We start from the raw sequence: 15,025 nt of genomic DNA, 5'->3' as shown, positions 1-15,025 counted from the left end.
TCAGGGAACAAGAGGAAGGTTCTTTTTCAATCAGGGCACAGCTGTTGGCCTGCTCCAATTCTGGCTTGCTGTCATTGTTTTGAGTGCCTCAGCCGATTATTGGTTTCTTGAGCGGCAATTTCTTAAATGATTTCTGGGTCTGAGTTGGTTTTGCATTCTTCCTTCCCAAATTTTGTATTCTGACGCAATACAAACAAGAGTTTGGACAGAGTAGCCATTATGAAATAAAAAACACAACAAATAGGCTTTTGAAGCTTAGAAATCTACAGGTAACATGACCAAGGTGAGTTTTTGTGTTTTGGAAAATTAAATGGAACACTTTGGCTGAGGTGACAGATATTAATTGCCTCCAAACTGAGTTTCACTGCGATATTCAGGTTAATTCAGTCAAAATTCCACAGGCAGTCAGCTGGAGGGGTGGATGAATCCGGGAACAGCCAGTTTCCTTGCGACTGAATCAAGCCCAATATCATTATGGATTCTTGCATTTCTTTGGCTTTTTTCTCATTTTTCTTATTTATCGTGGTTTCTAATTAATTTTCTGATGTGAGCTATGGTTTTGAGGCTGCAATATGGAGTTCAGGGCACAAGAGAAAGGTTCTTTCAATCAGGGCACAGCTGTTGGCTTGCTCAAATTCTGGCTTGCTGTCATTGTTTTGGGTGCCTCAGCTGACTTTTGGTTTCTTTTTTTTTTTTTTTTTTTTTGACAGGCAGAGTGGACAGTGAGAGAGAGAGACAGAGAGAGAAAGGTCTTCCTTTGCCGCTGGTTCACCCTCCAATGGCCGCCGCTGCAGCCGGCGCACCGCGCTGATCCTGGCAGGAGCCAGGAGCCAGGTGCTTTTCCTGGTCTCCCATGGGGTGCAGGGCCCAAGCACCTGGGCCATCCTCCACTGCAGTCCCTGGCCATAGCAGAGAGCTGGCCTGGAAGAGGGGCAACCGGGACAGAATCCGGCACCCCAACCGGGACTAGAACCCGGTGTGCCGGCGCCGCAAGGTGGAGGATTAGCCTATTGAGCCATGGCGCCGGCTCGACTTTTGGTTTCTTGAGCGGCAATTTCCTAAATGTTTTCTGGGTCTGAGTTGGTTTTGCCTTCTTCCTTCCCAAATTTTGTATTCTGACGCCATACAAACAAGAGTTTGGACAGAGTAGCCATTATGAATTAAAAAACACAACAAATAGGCGTTTGAAGCTTAGAAATCTACAGGTAACACGATGAAAGTGACTTTTTGTGTTTTGGAAAATAAAGTGGAACACTTTGGCTCAGGTTGCAGATATTAATTGCCTCCACAATGAGTTTCACTGCGATTTTCAGGTGAATTCCGTCAGAATTCCACAGGCAGTCAGCTGGAGGGGTGGATGAATCCGGGAACAGCCGGTTTCCTTGCGACTAAATCCAGCCCAATATCATTATGGATTCTTGCATTTCTTTGGCTTTTTTCTCATATTCTTATGTATCATGGTTTGTAATGAATTTTCTGATGTGAGCTTTGGTTTTGAGGCTGGCATATTGAGTTCAGGGCACCGGAGGAATGGTCTTTTTCAAACTGGGCACAACTGTTGGCCTGCTCCAATTCTGGCTTGCTGTCATGGTTTTGTGGGCCTCAGCCGATTATTCGTTTCTTGAGCGGCAATTTCCTAAATGTTTTCTGGGTCTGAGTTGGTTTTGCCTTCTTCCTTCCCAAATGTTGTATTCTGATGCAATACAAACAAGACTTTGGACAGAGTACCATTATGAAAGAAAAAAAAAATTTGCCCTTTCAGGAGTAGAAATCTACAGGTAACATCACCAAGATGAGTTTCTGTGTTTTGGAAAAAGACATGGAACACTTTGGCTGAGGTGACAGATATTAATTGCCTCCAAACCGAGTTTCACTGCGAATTTCATTTTAATTCAGTCAGAAACCACAGACACTCAGCTGGGAGGTGTGGAAAAATCTGGAAACAGACATTAACAAGGGAGTAAATCAAGCCCAATATCACTAAGAACTCCTGCATTTCTTTGGATTTTTTCTGATTTTTCTTATTTATCATGGTTTGTAATGAATTTCCTGATGTGAGGTTTGGTTTTGAGGTTGCAATATCGAGTTCAGGGCACAAGAGGAAGGTTCTTTTTCAATCAGGGCATAGCTGTTGGCTTGCTCCAATTCTGTCTTGCTTTCAAGGTTTTGGATGCCTCCGCGGCCCTTTGTTTCTTGAGCGGCAATTTCCTAAATGTTTTCTGGGTCTGAGTTGGTTTTGCTTTCTTCCTTCCCAAAATTTATATTCTGCCCAAATACAAACAAGAGTTTGGGCAGAGTAGCCATTATGAAACAAAAAACACAACAAATAGGCGTTTGAAGCTTAGAAATCTACAGGTAACACAACCAAGGTGAGTTTTTGTGTTTTGGAAAATCAAATGGAACACTTTGGCTGAGGTGGCAGATATTAATTGCCTCCAAACTGAGTTTCACTGCGATTTTCAGGTTAATTCAGTCAGAATTCCACAGGAACTCAGCAGGAGGGTTGGATGAATCTGGGAATATCCGGTTTCCTTGCGACTAAATCAAGTCCAATATCATTATGGATTCTTGCGTTTCTTTGGCTTTTTTCTCATTTTTCTTATTTATCATGGTTTGTAATGAATTTTCTGATGTGAGCTTTGGTTTTGAGGCTGCAATATCGAGTTCAAGGCACAAGAGGAAGGTTCTTTTTCAATCAGGGCACAGCTGCTGGCTTGCTCCAATTCTGGCTTGCTGTCATTGTTTTCAGTGCCTCAGCCAATTTGTGGTTTCTAGTGTGGCAATTTCCTAAATGTTTTCTGAGTCTCAGTTGATTTTGCCTTCTTCCTTCCCAAATTTTGTATTCTGACCCAATACAAACAAGAGTTTGAACAGAATAGCCATTATGAAATAAAAAAAAACAACAAATAGGCTTTTGAAGCTACAGGTAACATGACCAAGGTGAGATTTTTTGTTTTGGAAAATAAAATGGAACACTCTTGCTGTGGTGACAGATATTAACTGCCTCCAAACTGAGTTTCACTGCAATGTTCAGGTTAATTCAGTCAGAATTCCACAGGCAGTCAGCTGGAGGAGTGGATGCATCTGGGAACAGCCGGTTTTCTTGCGACTAAATCCAGCCCAATATCATCATGGATTCTTGCATCTCTTTGGCTTTTTTCTCATTTTTCTTATTTTTCGTGGTTTGTAATGAATTTTCTGATGTGAGCTTTGGATTTGAGGCTGCCATATGGACTTCAGGGCATAAGAGGAAGGTTCTTATTCAATCAGGGCACAGCTGTTGGCTAGCTCCAATTTTGGCTTGCTGTCATTGTTTTGGGTGCCTCAGCTGACTTTTGGGTTCTTGAACGGCAATTATCTAAACGTTTTCTGGGTCTGAGTCGGTTTTGCCTTCTTCCTTCCCAAATTTTGTATTCTCACGCAATACAAACAAGAGTTTGGACAGAGTAGCAATTATGAAATAAAAAACACAACAAATAGGCATTTGAAGCTTTGAAATCTACAGGTAACACGACCAAGTGAGTTTTTGTGTTTTGGAAAATCAAATGGAACACGTTGGCTGAGGTGACAGATATTAACTGCCTCCGTTCAGGTTAATTCAGTCAATATTCCAGAGGCAGTCAGCTGGATGGGTGGATGAATCCGGGAATAGCCGGTTTCCTTGCGACTAAATGAAGCCAAATATCATTATGGATTCTTTCATTTCTTTCTCTTTTTTCTCATATTCTTATGTATCATGGTTTGTAATGGATTTTCTGATGTGAGCTTTGGTTTTTAGGCTGCAATATGGAGTTCAAGGCACCGGGGGAATGGTCTTTTTCAAACAGGGCACAGCTGTTGGCCTGCTCCAATTCTGGCTTGCTGTCATTGTTTTGAGTGCCTCAGCTGACTTTTGGTTTGTTGAGCAGCAATTTCCTAAATGTTTTCTGGGTCTGAGTTGGTTTTGCCTTCTTCCTTCCCAAATTTTGTATTCTGCCGCAATACAAACAAGAGTTTGGGCAGAGTTTCCATTATGAAATAAAAAACACAACCAATAAGCGTTTGAAGCTTATACATCTACAGGTAACACGACCAAGGTGAGTTTTTGTGTTTTGGAAAATCAAATGGAACACTTTGGCTGAGGTGACAGATATTAATTGCCTCCAAACTGAGTTTCACTGCGATTTTCAAGTTAATTCAGTCGGAATTCCACAGGCAGTCAGCTGGAGGGGTGGATGAATCTGGGAACAGCCAGTTACCTTGCGACTAAATCAAGACCAATATCATTATAGATTCTTGCATTTCTTTGGCTTTTTTCTCATTTTTCTTATTTACCATGGTTTGTAATGAATTTTCTGATGTGAGCTTTGGTTTTCAGGCTGCAATATGGAGTTCAGGGCACCGGAGGAATGGTCTTTTTCAAACAGCCACAGCTGTTGGCCTGCTCCAATTCTGGCTTGCTGTCATGGTTTTGAGTGCCTCAGCCGATCTTTGTTTCCTTGAGTGGTAATTTCCTAAATGTTTTCTGGGTCTGAGTTGGTTTTGCCTTCTTCCTTCCCAAATTTTGTATTCTGCCGCAATACAAACAAGAGTTTGGGCAGAGTTTCCATTATGAAATAAAAAACAAAACCAATAAGCGTTTGAAGCTTATACATCTACAGGTAACACGACCTAGGTGAGTTTTTGTGTTTTGGAAAATCAAATGGAACACTTTGGCTGAGGTGACAGATATTAATTTCCTCCAAACTGAGTTTCACTGCGATTTTCAGGTTAATTCAGTCGGAATTCTACGGGCAGTCAGCAGGAGGGGTGGATGAATCTGGGAACAGCCAGTTACCTTGCGACTAAATCAAGCCCAATATCATTATGGATTCTAGAATTTATTTGGCTTTTTTCTCTGTTTTTTTATTTATCATGGTTTGTAATGAATTTTCTAATGTGAGTTTTGGTTTTGAGGCTGCAATATGGAGTTCAGGGCACCGGGGGAATGGTCTTTTTCAATCAGGGCACAGCTGTTGGCCTGCTCCAATTCTGGCTTGCTGTCATTGTTTTGGGTGCTTCAGCTGACTTTTGGTTTCTAGAGTGGAAATTTTAAATGTTTTCTGGGTCCGAGTTGGTTTTGCCTTCTTCCTTTCCAAATTTTGTATTCTGACGCAATACAAACAAGAGTTTCTGCAGAGTAGCCATTATGAAATAAAAAACACAACAAATAGGCATTTGAAGCTTTGATATCTACAGGTAACACGACCTAGGTGAGTTTTTGTGTTTTGGAAAATCAAATGTAACAATTTGGCTGAGGTCACAGATATTAATTGCCTCCAATTAATATTTTCAGGTTAATTCTGTCCGAATTCCACAGGCAGTCAGCTGGAGGGGTGGATGAATCTGGGAACAGCAGGTTTCTTGTGACTAAATCCAGCCAAACATCATTATGGATTCTTGCATTTCTTTGGCTTTTTTCTCTTTTTTCTTATTTACCATGCTTTGTAATGAATTTTCAGATGTGAGCTTTGGTATTGAGGCTGCAATATGGAGTTCAGGGAACAAGAGGAAGGTTCTTTTTCAATCAGGGCACAGCCGTTGGCCTGCTCCAATTCTGGCTTGCTGTCATTGTTTTGAGTGCATCAGCCGATTTGTGGTTTCTTGAGCGGCAATTTCCTAAATGTTTTCTGGGTCTGAGTTGGTTTTGCCTCCTTCCTTCCCAAATTTTGTATTCTGACGCCATACAAACAAGAGTTTGGGCAGAGTAGCCTTTATGAAATAAAAAGCACAACAAATAGGCGTTTGAAGCTTAGAAATCTACAGGTAACACGACCAAGGTGAGTTTTAGTGTTTTGGAAAATAAAGTGGAACACTTTGGCTCAGGTTGCAGATATTAATTACCTCCAAAATGAGTTTCACTGCGATTTTCAGGTCAATTCAGTCCGAATTCCACAGGCAGTCAGCTGGAGGGGTGGATGAATCCGGGAACAGCCGGTTTCCTTGCGAGTAAATCAAGCCCAATATCATTATGGATTCTTGCATTTCTTTGGCTTTTTTCTCATATTCTTATGTATCATGGTTTGTAATGAATTTTTTGATGTAAGCTTTGGTTTTGAGGCTGGCATATTGAGTTCAGGGCACCGGAGGAATGGTCTTTTTCAAACTGGGCACAGCTGTTGGCCTGCTCCAATTCTGGCTTGCTGTCATGGTTTTGTGGGCCTCAGCCGATTATTCGTTTCTTGAGCGGCAATTTCCTAAATGTTTTCTGGGTCTGAGTTGGTTTTGCCTTCTTCCTTCCCAAATTTTGTATTCTGACGCCATAGAAACAAGAGTTTTGGCAGAGTAGCCATTATGAAATAATAATAAAAAAAAATAGGCATTTGAAGCTTAGAAATCTACAGATAACACGACCAAGGTGAGTTTTTGTGTTTTGGAAAATCAAATGGAACACTTTGGCTGAGGTGACAGATATTAATTGCCTCCAAACTGAGTTTCACTGCGATTTTCAGGTTAATTCTGTCCAAATTCCACAGGCAGTCAGCTGGAGGGGTGGATGAATCCGGGAACAGCCGGTTTCCTTGCGACTGAATCAAGCCCAATATCATTATGGATTCTTGCATTTCTTTGGCTTTTTTCTCCTTTTTCTTATTTATCATGGTTTGTAATGAATTTTCTGATGTGAGCTTTGGTTTTCAGGCTGCAATATGGAGTTCAAGGCACCGGGGGAATGGTCTTTTTCAAACAGGGCACAGCTGTTGGCCTGCTCCAATTCTGGCTTGCTGTCATTGTTTTGAGTGCCTCAGCAGACTTTTGGTTTCTTGAGCAGCAATTTCCTAAATGTTTTCTGGGTCTGAGTTGGTTTTGCCTTCTTCCTTCCCAAATTTTGTATTCTGACGCAATACAAACAAGAGTTTCGGCAGAGTAGCCATTATGAAATAAAAAACACAACAAATAGGCGTTTGAAGCTTAGAAATCAACAGGTAAAACGACCAAGGTGAGTTTTTGTGTTTTGGAAAATAAAGTGGAACACTTTGGCTGATGTTGCAGATATTAATTGCCTCCAAACTGAGTTTCACTGCGATTTTCAGGTGAATTCCATCAGAATTCCACAGGCAGTCAGCTGGAGGGGTGGATGAATCCGGGAAGAGCCGGTTTCCTTGTAACTAAATCAAGCCAAATATCATTATGGATTCTTGCATTTCTTTGGCATTTTTCTCCTTTTTCTTATTTATCATGGTTTGTAATGAATTTTCTGATGTGAGCTTTGGTTTTGAGGTTGGCATATTGAGTTCAGGTCACTTTTTCAATCAGGGCACAGCTGTTTGCTTGCTCCAATTCTGGCTTGCTGTCATGGTTTTGAGTGCCTTAGCTAACTTTTGTTTCTTGAGGGCAATTTCCTAAATGTTTTCTGCGTCTGAGTTGGTTTTACCTTCTTCCTTCCCAAATTTTCTATTCTGAGGCCACACAAACAAGAATTTGGGCAGAGTAGCCATTATGAAATAAAAAACACAACAAATAGGCATTTGAAGCTTAGAAATCTACAGGTAACACGACCAACGTTAGTTTTGGAGTTTTGGAAAATCAAATGGAACACTTTGGATGAGGTGACAGATATTAATTGCCTCCAAACTGAGTTTCACTGCGATTTTCAGGTTAATTAGGTCAGAATTTCACAGGCAGTCAGCTGGAGGGGTGGATGAATCCGGGAACAGCCGGTTTCCTTGCGACTAAATCAAGCCCAATATCATTATGGATTCTTGCATTTCTTTGGCTTTTTTCTCCTTTTTCTTATTTATCATTGTTTTTAATGAATTTTCTGATGTGAGCTTTGGTTTTGAGGCTGCAATATGGAGTTCAGGGCACCGGGGGAATGGTCTTTTTCAAACAGCCACAGCTGTTGGCCTGCTCCAATTCTAGCTTGCTGTCATTGTTTTGAGTGCCTCAGCCGATCTGTGGTTCCTTGAGTGGCAATTTCCTAAATGTTTTCTGGGTCTGAGTTGGTTTTGCCTTCTTCCTTCCCAAATTTTGTATTCTGACGCAATACAAACAAGAGTTTGGGCAGAGTTTCCATTATGAAATAAAAAACACAACCAATAGGCGTTTGAAGCGTAGAAATCTACAGGATACACAACCAAGGTGAGTATTTGTGTCTTGGAAAATCAAATGGAACACTTTGGCTGAGGTGACAGATATTAATTGCCTCCAAACTGAGTTTCACTGCGATTTTCAGGTTAATTCAATCGGAATTCTATGGGCAGTCAGCTGGAGGGGTGGATGAATCCAGGAACAGCCAGTTTCCTTGCGACTAAATCAAGCCCAATATCATTATGGATTCTTGCATTTCTTTGGCTTTTTTCTCCGTTTTCTTATTTATCATGGTTTTTAATGAATTTTCTGATGTGAATTTTGGTTTTGAGGCTGCAATATGGAGTTCAGGGCACCGGAGGAATGGTCTTTTTCAAACAGGGCACAGCTGTTGGCCTGCTCCAGTTCTGGCTTGCTGTCATTGTTTTGAGTGCCTCAGCCGATTTGTGGTTTCTTTAGTGGAAATTTTAAATGTTTTCTGGATCCAAGTTGGTATTGCCTTCTTCCTTCCCAAATTTTGTATTCTGACAGCATACAAACAAGAGTTTCGGCAGAGTAGCCATTATGAAATAAAAAACACAACAAATAGGCATTTGAAGCTTTGAAATCTACAGGTAACACGACCTAGGTGAGTTTTTGTGTTTTGGAAAATAAAGTGGAACACTTTGGCTGAGGTTACAGATATTGATTGCCTCCAAACTTAATTTCACTGTGATTTTCAGGTTAATTCTGTCCGAATTCCACAGGCAGTCAGCTGGAGGGGTGGATGAATCCGGGAACAGCCGGTTTCCTTGCGACTGAATCAAGGCCAATATCATTATGGTTTCTTGCATTTCTTTCTCTTTTTTCTCATTTTTCTTATTTATCATGGTTTGGAATGAATTTTCAGATGTAAGCTTTGGTTTTGAGGCTGCAATATGGAGTTCAGGGCACCAGGGGAATGGTCTTTTTCAAACAGGGCACAGCTGTTGGCCTGCTCCAATTCTGGCTTGCTGTCATTGTTTTGAGTGCATCAGCCGATTTGTGGTTTCTTGAGCAGCAATTTCCTAAATGTTTTCTGGGTCTGAGTTGGTTTTGCCTTCTTCCTTCCCAAATTTTATATTCTGACGCCATAGAAACAAGAGTTTGGGCAGAGTAGCCATTATGAAATAAAAAACACAACAAATAGGATTTTGAAGCTTAGAAATCTACAGGTAACACGACCTAGGTGAGTTTTTGTGTTTTGGAAAATCAAATGGAACACTTTGGCTGAGGTGACAGATATTAATTGCCTCCAAACTGAGTTTCACTGCGATTTTCAGGTTAATTCTGTCCGAATTCCACAGGCAGTCAGCTGGAGGGGTGGATGAATCCGGGAACAGCCGGTTTCCATGCGACTAAATGAAGCCGAATATCATTATGGATTCTTGCATTTCTTTGGCTTTTTTCTCATCTTTCTTATTTATCATGGTTTGTAATGAATTTTCTGATGTGAGCTTTGGTTTTAAGGTTGGCATATTGAGTTCAGGTCACTTTTTCCATCAGGGCACAGCTGTTTGCTTGCTCCAATTCTGGCTTGCTGTCATTATTTTGGGTGTCTCAGCTGACTTCTGGTTCCTTGAGCGTCAATTTCCTAAATGTTTTCTGGTTCTGAGTTCGTTTTACCTTCTTCCTTCCCTAATTTTGTATTCTGACCCAATACAAACAAGCGTTTGCACACAGTAGCCATTATGAAATAAAAAACACAACAAATATGCATTTGAAGGTTATACATGTACAGGTAACACAACCAAGGTGAGTTTTTGTGTTTTGGAAAATCAAATGGAACACTTTGGCTGAGGTGACAGATATTAATTGCCTCCAAACTGAGTTTCACTGCGATTATCAGGTTAATTCAGGCAGAATTCCACAGGCAGTCAGCTGGAGGGGTGGATGAATCCGGGAACAGCCGGTTTCCTTTCGACTAAATCAAGCCCAATATCATTATAGATTCTTGCATTTCTTTGGCTTTTTTCAAATTTTTCTTATTTACCATGGTTTGTAATGAATTTTCTGATGTGAATTTTGGTTTTGAGGCTGCAATATGGAGTTCAGGGCACCGGAGGAATGGTCTTTTTCAAACAGCCACAGCTGTTGGCCTGCTCCAATTCTGGCTTGCTGTCATGGTTTTGAGTGCCTCAGCAGATCTGTGTTTCCTTGAGTGGTAATTTCCTAAATGTTTTCTGGGTCTGAGTTGGTTTTGCATTCTTCCTTCCCAAATTTTGTATTCTGCCGCAATACAAACAAGAGTTTGGGCAGAGTTTCCATTATGAAATAAAAAACACAACCAATAAGCGTTTGAAGCTTATACATCTACAGGTAACACGACCAAGGTGAGTTTTTGTGTTTTGGAAAATCAAATGGAACACTTTGGCTGAGGTGACAGATATTAATTTCCTCCAAACTGAGTTTCACTGCGATTTTCAGGTTAATTCAGTCGGAATTCTACGGGCAGTCAGCTGGAGGGGTGGATGAATCTGGGAACAGCCAGTTACCTTGCGACTAATTCAAGCCCAATATCATTATGGATTCTAGAATTTATTTGGCATTTTTCTCCGTTTTGTTATTTATCATGGTTTGTAATGAATTTTCTAATGTGAGTTTTGGTTTTGAGGCTGCAATATGGAGTTCAGGGCACCGGGGGAATGGTCTTTTTCAATCAGGGCACAGCTGTTGTCCTGCTCCAATTCTGGCTTGCTGTCATTGTTTTGGGTGCTTCAGCTGACTTTTGGTTTCTTGAGCGGAAATTTTAAATGTTTTCTGGGTCTGAGTTGGTATTGCCTTCTTCCTTTCCAAATTTTGTATTCTGACGGCATACAAACAAAGTTTCTGCAGAGTAGCCATTATGAAATAAAAAACACAACAAATAGGCATTTGAAGCTTTGAAATCTACAGGTCACACGACCTAGGTGAGTTTTTGTGTTTTGGAAAATAAATTGGAACACTTTGGCTGAGGTGACAGATAGTAATTGCCTCCAAACTGAGTTTCACTGCGATTTTCAGGTTAATTCTGTCCGAATTCCACAGGCAGTCAGCTGGAGGGGTGGATGAATCTGGGAACAGCAGGTTTCTTGTGACTAAATCCAGCCTAACATCATTATGGATTTTTGCATTTCTTTGGCTTTTTTCTCTTTTTTCTTATTTATCATGGTTTGTAATGAATTTTCTGATGTGAGCTTTTGTTTTGAGGCTGGCATATGGAGTTCAGGGAACAAGAGGAAGGTTCTTTTTCAATCAGGGCACAGCGGTTGGCCTGCTCCAATTCTGGCTTGCTGTCATTGTTTTCAGTGCCTCAGCCGATTTGTGGTTTCTTGAGCGGCAATTTCCTAAATGTTTTCTGGGTCTGAGTTGGTTTTGCCTTCTTTCTTCCCAAATTTTGTATTCTCACACCATACAAACAAGAGTTTGGACAGAGTAGCCTTTATGAAATAAAAAAAACACAACAAATAGGCGTTTGAAGCTTATACATCTACAGGTAACACGACCAAGGTGAGTTTTTGTGTTTTGGAAAATCAAATGGAACACTTTGGCTGAGGTGGCAGATAGTAATTGCCTCCAAACTGAGTTTCACTGCGATTTTCAGGTCAATTCAGTCCGAATTCCACAGGCAGTCAGCTGGAGGGGTGGATGAATCCGGGAACAGCCGGTTTCCTTGCAACTAAATGAAGCCGAATTTCATTATGGATTCTTGCATTTCTTTGGCTTTTTTCTCATATTCTTATGTATCATGGTTTGTAATGAATTTTGTGATGTGAGCTTTGGTTTTGAGGCTGGCATATTGAGTTCAGGGCACCGGAGGAATGGTCTTTTTCAAACTGGGCACAGCTGTTGGCCTGCTCCAATTCTGGCTTGCTGTCATGGTTTTGTGGGCCTCAGCCGATTTGTGGTTTCTTGAGCGGCAATTTCCTAAATGTTTTCTGGGTCTGAGTTGGTTTTGCCTCCTTCCTTCCCAAATTTTGTATTCTGATGCAATACAAACAAGAGTTTTGGCAGAGTAGCCATTATGAAATAAAAAACAAAACAAATAGGCGTTTGAAGCTTAGAAATCTACAGGTAACACAACCAAGGTGAGTTTTTGTGTTTTGGAAAATCAAATGGAACACTTTGGCTGAGGTGACAGATATTAATTGCCTCCAAACTGAGTTTCACTGCGATTTTCAGGTTAATTCTGTCCAAATTCCACAGGCAGTCAGCTGGAGGGGTGGATGAATCCGGGAACAGCCGGTTTCCTTGCGACTGAATCAAGCCCAATATCATTATGGATTCTTGCATTTCTTTGGCTTTTTTCTCCTTTTTCTTATTTATCATGGTTTGTAATGAATTTTCTGATGTGAGCTTTGGTTTTGAGGTTGGCATATTGAGTTCAGGTCACTTTTTCAATCAGGGCACAGCTGTTTGCTTGCTCCAATTCTGGCTTGCTGTCATGGTTTTGAGTGCCTTAGCTAACTTTTGTTTCTTGAGGATAATTTCCTAAATGTTTTCTGCGTCTGAGTTGGTTTTACCTTCTTCCTTCCCAAATTTTCTATTCTGAGGCCACACAAACAAGAATTTGGGCAGAGTAGCCATTATGAAATAAAAAACACAACAAATAGGCGTTTGAAGCTTAGAAATCTACAGGTAACACGACCAACGTTAGTTTTGGAGTTTTGGAAAATCAAATGGAACACTTTGGATGAGGTGACAGATATTAATTGCCTCCAAACTGAGTTTCACTGCGATTTTCAGGTTAATTAGGTCAGAATTTCACAGGCAGTCAGCTGGAGGGGTGGATGAATCCGGGAACAGCCGGTTTCCTTGCGACTAAATCAAGCCCAATATCATTATGGATTCTTGCATTTCTTTGGCTTTTTTCTCCTTTTTCTTATTTATCATTGTTTTTAATGAATTTTCTGATGTGAGCTTTGGTTTTGAGGCTGCAATATGGAGTTCAGGGCACCGGGGGAATGGTCTGTTTCAAACAGGGCACAGCTGTTGGCCTGCTCCAATTCTGGCTTGCTGTCATGGTTTTGAGTGCCTCAGCTGACTTTTGGTTTCTTGAGAGGCAATTTCCTAAATGTTTTCTGGGTCTGAGTTGGTTTTGCCTTCTTCCTTCCCAAATTTTGTATTCTGACGCCATACAAACAAGAGTTTGGACAGAGTAGCCATTATGAAATAAAAAACACAATAAATAGGCATTTGAAGCTTAGAAATCTACAGGTAACACGACCAAGGTGAGCTTTTGTGTTTTGGAAAATCAAATGGAACACTTTGGCTGAGGTGACAGATATTAATTGCCTCCAAACTGAGTTTCACTGCGATTTTCAGGTTAATTCAGTCAGAATTCCACAGGCAGTCAGCTGGAGGGGTGGATGAATCCGGGAACAGCCAGTTTCCTTGCGACTAAATGAAGCCCAATATCTTTATGGATTCTTGCATTTCTTTGGCTTTTTTCTCCTTTTTCTTATGTATCATGGTTTGTAATGAATTTTCTGATGTGAACTTTGGTTTTGAGGCTGCAATATGGAGTTTAGGGCACTGGAGGAATTGTCTTTTTGAAACAGGTCACAGCTTTTGGCTTGCTCCAATTCTGGCTTGCTGTATTGTTTTGGGTGCCTCAGCTGACTTTTGGTTTCTTGAGCAGCAATTTCCTACATGTTTTCTGGGTCTGAGTCGGTTTTGCATTCTTATTCTCAAATTTTGTATTCTGATTCAATACAAGCAAGATTTTGGACAGAGTAGCCATTAGGAAAGAAAAAAAAAAACACAGCAAATTGCCCTTTCGGGATTAAAAATCTACAGGCAACACGACCAAGATGAGTTTCTGTTTTTGGGAAATGACATGGAACCCTTTTCCTGAGGGGACAAATTCTAACTCCCTAAAAATTGAGTGTGAGTGTGATTTTGAGGTGAATTCACTCAGAATTCCAAAGTCAGTCTGAGGAAGGGGGCAATGAATCTGGAAACAGCCAGTTTCCTTGTGTCTAAATCCAGCCAAATATCACGAAGGACTCTTGCATTTCTTTGGCTTTTTCACATTTCCCTTATTTATCGTGGTTTGTAATGAATTTTGTGATGTGAGCTTTGGTTTTGAGGCTGGCATATTGAGTTCAGGGCACCGGAGGAATGGTCTTTTTCAAACTGGGCACAGCTGTTGGCCTGCTCCAATTCTGGCTTGCTGTCATGGTTTTGTGGGCCACAGCCGATTATTCGTTTCTTGAGCGGCAATTTCCTACATGTTTTCTGGGTCTGAGTCGGTTCTTGCCTTCTTATTCCCAAATTTTGTATTCTGATGCAATACAAACAAGAGTTTGGACAGAGTAGCCATTATGAAATAAAAAACACAACAAATAGGCGTTTGAAGCTTAGAAATCTACAGGTAACACGACCAAGGTGAGTTTTTGTGTTTTGGAAAATCAAATGGAACACTTTGGCTGAGGTGATAGATATTTATTGCCTCTAAACTGAGCTTCCCTGCGATTTTCATGTTAATTCAGTCAGAATTCCACAGGCAATCAGCCGGAGGGGTGGATGAATCCGGGAATGGCTGGTTTCCTTGCGACTAAATCAAGTCCAATATCATTATGGATTCTTGCATTTTTTTGGCTTTTTTCTCTTTTTTCTTATGTATCATGGTTTGTAATGAATTTTCTGATGTGAGCTTTGGTTTTGAGGCTGCAATATGGAGTTCAGGGCACAAGAGGAAGGTTCTTTTTCAATCAGGGCACAGCTGTTGGCTTACACCAATTCTGGGTTGCTGTCATTGTTTTGGGTGCCTCAGCCGATTTGTGGTTTCTTGAGCGGCAATTTCCTACATATTTTCTGGGCCTGAGTCGGTTTTGCCTTCTTATTCCCAAATTTTGTATTCTGATGCAATACAAGCAAGATTTTGGACAGAGTAGCCATTAGGAAAGAAGAAAAAAACACAGTAAATTGGCCTTTCAGGATTAGAAATCTACAGGCAACACGACCAAGATGAGTTTCC

The sequence above is a fragment of the Oryctolagus cuniculus genome, chromosome 13, assembly GCF_051225735.1.
Source record: "Oryctolagus cuniculus isolate XC-2025 breed Fujian yellow rabbit chromosome 13, ASM5122573v1, whole genome shotgun sequence".
NCBI classification, from domain to species: Eukaryota; Metazoa; Chordata; class Mammalia; order Lagomorpha; family Leporidae; genus Oryctolagus; species Oryctolagus cuniculus.
Note: the sequence above shows the minus strand (reverse complement) of the source record.